Genomic DNA, 7,635 nt, shown 5'->3' with positions numbered 1-7,635 from the left:
CAGGGTCTACTTGTACACTTTGGGCCTCGTGCTCCACCGCATCATTCCCCTCCTCTTGAAAAGGATTTGTCCTCAAATCTAGATGGGGATGTCAACAGTGCGTTTGGAGGTCAACCACGTTGGGAACAAATGAAAGGTCACGAGCCAAGTTAAATGCCGTTTGGTCAGTTTCATGAGGCCCTCAAACAAGGACATGCGCCAAGATAGGAAAAAGCTTGTGTAAGGCTCACGAAACTTCCAGGTAGCAATCCAAAGCTCTCTAATCAACCTTCGGCCATGGATTGTCATATTGTCACGTGACATAAGTGGCAGCAATGAAGTGAAATGCACTCCATACGAATCGCATGAATTTGCACAAGTTGGGGTTGGTGAAGTAAGCTCGTGGTGACTAGCTTTTGGACATGTGAAGAAGCACGAACGTGCACCACTTGCAGCAGGGATAAGCACGAAATCGGGTTGCAAGTCTTTAGCCGTAGTTGGAAAATTGTGGACAGCGTTACAACCTATGAAAACAAAATAACCTTCAACTTGGAGCAATTCAGAAATCGGGTAAAGGACTAATGGGACATTATTAGCTAGATGGTAAGAAGGTGTAGAACGAGATTTAAATGAGAAAACTCCCTTTGACACTTCGATATTCCTTCCACCAATTGATTCAACTTGAGATTCCAGTGCTAGTCCTTGACACATAGGTAAAGAACAAGAAGTAGATTCTGGAATTTCCCTTTTAAGATGAGCTCGAATGAATCCTCCAATGGTGCGGACAGATTTGAATGGACATTGTTCCATGAATTGATACCAAAGAGATTTAGTTCCTAGAAGACCAATTCCATGGAAACTCGCAAAGTGTCCAAGTGACTTCGGGATGGAACATGCCATGATCAATTCTACTTGACTTTGTGTAACTTGAACAAAAGAAGAGGTGCTAAACAAAACACATGTTAGCCGGTTAGCAAACAAAATGGTCACACTTTCAGCCTTTGTAAACACGGCCAACTCCTCCTTTTTACTCTTCACTAAGGCCAAATTATTCTTGTCTTTTTCCACTCCATTCTTCTCGGACCATTGCTCACGCATTGTACATGAGGTTTGATTTTCATTGTCTAGCTCATGTTCATGGCTCAGTTGTAACTCATTCATATTTGGCTCTTCAATCAACGAGGGACTAGGATGAATTTTCCCTTTATTACCACCGGTTGGCACATGGTTAAGTTGCTCCAGGTGTGAATCCAGCACTTGGCTAAGTCTTTCCATCATATCATCAATCAATGCTTCAGTCCGACGTTCGAATTTATCCATTGATTCACGAAGCTTTGACTCAATTCGAAAATTCTCGAGCCCTTCGTCTTGATTGTCAAGACACTTCTTAGATGAACCTTGTTTGCTTGAAGTTGACCTTGATTTAGATGCTCTACGCAAACTGCTTTGCTCCTTCTCATACTCATCACAATCTTGTTTATACCTTTCATACACACACAAAGCACGGTGGCGTTGCATCTCCTCCCGGAGTGAATGATACCCACATTGTGAACTGGATTGCATGGGGCTAAAGTACTTGGAGGTACTTCGCTTGGGACCTCTCCTCTTGAAAGGTTCGGTCTCCATGAATTCTTGATTGTATGAGCAAGATGCAACTCTAGTGGCCATGACTATGTGACCTGCAAAACGGTTAGTAGTGCAAAGGAATTTTCCTCCCACACATGGCTTACAATTGTAGTTTGATGTCCATGGTTTGTTCACCAACTTCACTAGACATATTTAGTCCACCTGCAAAATAAATAAACAAAAACGAGTTCCTTGCTCTCTTTTTTTTTTTTTTTTTTTTTTTAAATACGATGTATAGGTCACTCACACTCGTATTTCACTCAAGTGTATCACTCTCTAATAATCTTACCAAGCAATTCCTTGGCTTGCTAGTTGCTTGGTTGAACAAACTAGGTGTTACCGCAGTATACGTTCTTGACTAGTCAACAAGTGACACACAAGCTAGTAGAAATAAATGGAGGTGTATGACTGACGACCTAGACACGACTCAAGACTCAGAATATAGCTGGACAATAACTAACGACTCAAAAGAAAGTAAGACAATTAACTTGAATGCTGAAATTTTGAAAATCCTAGAAAACTCTACCCGAAACCCAATTTTCTGGAATTTGTTGAGCTGCTGGTCCGTGGTCTTTTTGGTATGGGTTTTGGAGTATTTTGGGTGGCCTTAGGCTACTCAAATAATGGGCAATCTACTACCTAAAACTCAGCCCAATCGGGTGTCACAATTGCTCCAACGGTTTTAGGAAAATTCAAGAATTCAAGATTCGGAAATTGGAAAGTTTGATCTGATTTGGACACTTGGGGTTGCCAAGGATTGGAAACCTTGGAGTTTGGTCAGATTTGGGAGTCCCAAGTGGTCCAAATTCGAAATTTTGGGGCTGGTAAGATTTGGAAGTCAGATTTTGCACCAAATTTGGTAAACTTGTAGGCTGTCAAGAATTGGATGTTGTTCAGATTTGGAAGTCCAAGTTTGAATCAGATTTGGTGGCTTGAAGGCTGACCAAGACTAGGGCTGTTGGCTGTCAAGAATTGGATGTTGTTCAGATTTGGAAGTCCAAGTTTGAATCAGATTTGGTGGCTTGAAGGCTGACCAAGACTAGGGCTGTTCAGATTTGAAAGTCCAAGTTTGAATCAGATTTGGTAAAACTTGAAGGCTGGTCAAGAATTGGAAACCAGAGCCGTCTTTCTTGAAATTTTTTTTTGACTTCTGTTGGGGTGTTTTCACACAATAGCCAGCTAGTTTAGACCACAATTTCACAGCAATTAACGTAAACAACTTGGACAGATTTGGTTTCAAGATCAAAGTTCCATGAAAACAAGAACACGGTTGAAGGTTTATTTCAGGTTTCAAGACTGCCAAGATTAACCTCTTTGATCCAAGAAGCTCAAGACTTCCCCAATAAGGTTTTGATGTTCGAGTTTTGCAAAGCAACAACACAAAGGTTCAATAAACAAGTGCAAACAGATTCGGCATCCCAGCAAATTAATTCCAGCAACGACTCAAGGAAATGACAATAAGGTATGCAATACAACAGATTTTTTTTTTTTGGGATTTAAACAGAACATAAACACAAGGCAACACTGGACAGAAATTTTCGGACAACAACTAAACAACAAAGACAGATTTCTGACAAGGAAACAACAAAGACAGATTTCTGACAAGGAAACAACAAAGACAGATTTCGGACTTGACAAACCCGAGCACTTGAGCTACGAATTTAGAAGACTAAAATAGATCTAAAAACGATAAAAAGGGATATTCGTGATACCTCTAACTAGCTCTGATGCCAGCTGATGCGAGACGCGGAAGCTACTTCGGATCTAGAGGAACACGATGAAGATTTGACGGAGTTGAACCCGAACTTGGACCACTCAAGAACAGATTTAACGGTAGAGGACGCCACAATCAAGTATGTGTGCTTGATTGATAAGTCAAGAACAGCCTAGGATCAACTCTAGGATGTTCAACTTAGCTTTTACAAGCTAAGGGAATTTGCCACAAGGAATGGACGAAATTCTGGAAATTTTATTCAATACTCTCAAAAACTGAATGTAACATGCGGCTTGAGGCTATTAATAGCCGTAACTAAGACCTAATAAACTGGAAAAATAACAAGGAAAGTTCGGCCAGCCCCTTGGGCCTATACTTGACCGAAAGCTAGCCCAACTAACTATAGATCATAAGCTTCGGGGCTCAGCCCGCCGTTTGGAGCTTGAACACTCGCATCTTCAATTGTAAGCAGCATTTTAGTAGTCGTGCAAGGATATTCCAACTCAATCCCTTCAATGCTCGGTTTCTCTTGGTTTTGGATAGCACGTACCAAGGCTTGGAGGGACTCCTTGAATCTCTTAGCTCGTGCTCGTGTCACTGTGCCTTGGGGCACCTTCACAGGGTCTACTTGTACACTTTGGGCCTCGTGCTCCACCGCATCAGGACCGCGCTAGATTGTGGCGTCTTCTACCAATACCGAGGTTCGTTGACCACATGATCAACGGGTTTAGGTGATTTCGCTGCGTTCATTTGTCTTCAACGTGAGTATCGCCTTCTAGATCCTAGCCTTTCTGTACGAGTTGCATCACAAGGTTGGTGCCGTTCATATCACCAATTATAGTAACTAAACACAATGCAAGATGAACAAATCTGGACAGACAATTATGGACAGCAACTAACACACAAAATAGAATTTCGTACGTGACACAAGAATTGCCAACGACCCAAGACAAAACCCTAACACGTAGCTACGAATATGGAGGATAAAAACAAACTCAAAAACAATAAAAAGGGATATACGTGATAAGTCTAACTAGTTCTGATTACCAACTGATGTGATCCTTGATCCACGGGAACCAAGGAGACGACGCGCGGAAGCAAACCCTAGACCTTAGAGGTCACGTTGTGAAGTTGATGGAATCGAACCCAAACTTGGACCAATCAAGAACAGATTCAACAGTAGAAGATGCCACAATCAAGTATGTGTGCTTGATTGATAAGTCAAGAAACAACTTGGGATCAACTCTAGGGTGTTCAACTTAGCTTTCACAAGCTAAAGGGAAATTGCTTCAAAGAAGACAAATTTTTTAAATTTCTTTTATTAAATGTCAAAAACTGAATGTAGACATCAACTTGGGGCTATTTATAGCCTTGTCTAAACCTAATAAAACTTGGAAACTTCCTAAAGGGATTCGGCCAGCACCCTTTCTTTCTCTTGGCCGAATCTAACCTAATCAACTACCAACTAACTAACTAACTAAAACATTAAGGGAACTAAGGCCCACATTGCCGGCCCTTTAGGCTTAACATGAGCTAAATAATCTTGGCCCAATCGGCCATTGAAGCTTGATCACTTGCATCTTCAATTGCAAGCAACATCTTGGTAGTCTTGCAAAGATCCTCCATGTCAATTCCTTCAATGCACGGTTTCTCTTGAGCTTGAACGGCATGAACTAAGGCTTGAAGTGACTCTTTGAGCCTTTTAGCTCGTGCACGTGTCACGGGTCCTAGAGGAACTCACATCTTGTCCGATGGCATATCTTGGTTTGTATCATTCCCCTCCTCTTGAAAGCAATTTGCCCACAAATTGAAGCATGAATGATGATTAGAAGAGTTACATGCCGTCGAGTCAATTTTGTTATGATTACCACAAGTTTCACCCAATGCAAAAAGCCACTTGCTAAGCTGGAAAGTAGCCCTTGTTGAACCTTGAATCTCACGAACTAGTTTCAATGTATGCTCAACTTGATCACTTGTAGCCATGAGGTAAGGATCCTCAAAGTGATGCGGTGAACTCCTCAAGCCTGAATGAGCTTGCAAAGTATGCAAACTGATTTGGTGAAGTTGGAGCTTCACATGGACTAGGTGCAAGATGAGTATGGGTGTTGTAGTGACCATTGAAGACCTCGCTCCCTAAGTAAACTCGCGGCACATGGTCAGCTGCAATGTCTTGAGGGTGCACATAGTTTGATCCTCTAAAGACGTGAACAACTTTGCAATCATCCGATTCCATGAATGAGCACCAATTTGATCTAACTCCGAGACAAACTCCATGGAAGCTCGCGAATTGCACAAGTGACTTTGGTATGGAACATTGTAAGATCAAAGCGATTGCACTTTGCTTAACCTGCACAAAACAAAAAATACTGGACATTGCAAGGTTAATATTGTTAGTATAATAAGAAATTCTCCTCACATCCTTAGATTGTACAACAGATGTCGGCTTTCTCTCTTGTATTTCCACTATGGCAGAATCGTGCATGAAATTTTCCACACTCAACACCTTTAAATGTTCATTCTCTCTTTCTTATGCGGTTGAGCAAGAGGCCCTTGGTCTTCGACCTCCGCTGAGCTGTTCAGGGGTCTCGCTTTTGGGCTAACTTTCAGCCAAGAGGAAAGCCCAAGGGCCTGGCCGAATTCTCTCCATGTTTTTCCAAGCTTTGTTAGGTCTTAGTCAAGGCTACAAATAGCCTCAACTCATTGTTTACACTTAGTTTTTCGTGATATTATTAATAAAATTCCAGAATTTCGTCTGTCTTGAGGCAAAATTCCTTTAGCTTGTGAAAGCTAAGTTGAACATCCTAGAGTGGTTCCTAGGTTGTTTATTGACTTATCAATCAAGCACACACACTTGGTTGTGGCGTCCTCTACCGTTGAATCCATTCTTGAGTGGTCCAAGTTTGGGTTCGACTCCGTCAATCCGCAACGTGTCCTCTAAGATCCCAAGTTTGCTTCCGCGTTCACATCATCTGCTATCAGAGCAAGGTTAGAGCTATCACGTATATCTCTTTTATTGTGTTCGAGTCTTTCTTTTATCTTCCATAGTCGTAGCTACGTAAGGAAGCTTAAGGGTTTTGGTGGAGTGATTTGGGAAAAGGAAGGTCTTGGCAGCTTCTTTACATAGGGATTAAGGTGAATTTGGTAAGAAACTTCCCTCTACTTCTTATATGTGTAAACTAGAAGCTTAAAGTTGTAGTTTTGATGGATTTATGGGAAAATTTCATGGGTTAAATGATATGTTGGGATGTTTAGCTAGGGTTTATATTTTCAGCCTTGATTATGGTTATCTACCTCTTAATTGATGTTATTGAGCTAGTAATTGGTGGGTTTGATGATAGAGCACTTGTTAGATATGAATTTATAGAGTAAAGGTGCAAATTTCAGAATTTGGAAACCAAGTTACCCTGTTCTGTCCGGTTCTGGTTGACCATGATGGAGGCCGAATTAGGCTTAGCACAAAACATGAAAGTTGTAGAGAATTATGTTTTATAGCTGTTTATAAAATTTCAGCTCAATCCGAGCACTGTAACATGTGAAAAGACTAAAATACCCCTGACTGCCATAGGTAGAACTTGAGGGACAGTTTTGACATTTTATCAAATTGACCGCGTCTGTTCACCCTGATGCGTACTGAATTAGCATTTTGCCAAAACATAGAAGTTGTAGTGCTATATCTTAGCTTTCCAACGCCCCAAAAAATGCCTCAATCGGACTTCGATAGCCTGAGTTATTGTCATTTAACCATAGTGCGGTTCGCTAACCTGTTTGTGAGATTCTGGTTTTGTACATTGAAATTTTGACCTAGCTACACTACGAACTGGACTGAGTGGTCTTCATCAAAGTTGTAGCCCTTTATCTTAGCTTCGAAATAATATAAATTGCATCCCACTCCGATAAGCGTAGCCTCAGTTGTGTACGTTACGCAAAATAACGTCAAATCTGTCTTTTGTTTCTTGACTCAAACTTCATTTCCGCACATGTTCCTAGCTTGGTTTGGTACTTGTATGACTTTGAACCTATTGAACGGCTATTGAAATGAGATTATTTTGTGTGTAATTTTGGGACTGATTGAGGAAACGACTGAAGCCATAAATGGCTGGCAAATAGGTAAATACAAAGGGCGTGCTGCCCAAATTTACGCTTGAGGGTTAGGTAGATATACTTGCGACACGAGTAAGGCTTGAGAGCAAATGCCACTTGAACCATCTAGGATATTTGCATCTTCTTTTATCGAGATATATCAGTTAGAACTTGGCCGACCTTGTACCCTTGGGAAAATGAAATTTACGACTCATAGAAATACGTTTTCTCCATTT

The sequence above is a fragment of the Coffea arabica genome, chromosome 6e, assembly GCF_036785885.1.
Source record: "Coffea arabica cultivar ET-39 chromosome 6e, Coffea Arabica ET-39 HiFi, whole genome shotgun sequence".
NCBI lineage: Eukaryota > Viridiplantae > Streptophyta > Magnoliopsida > Gentianales > Rubiaceae > Coffea > Coffea arabica.
This window is presented reverse-complemented; position numbering follows the sequence as displayed.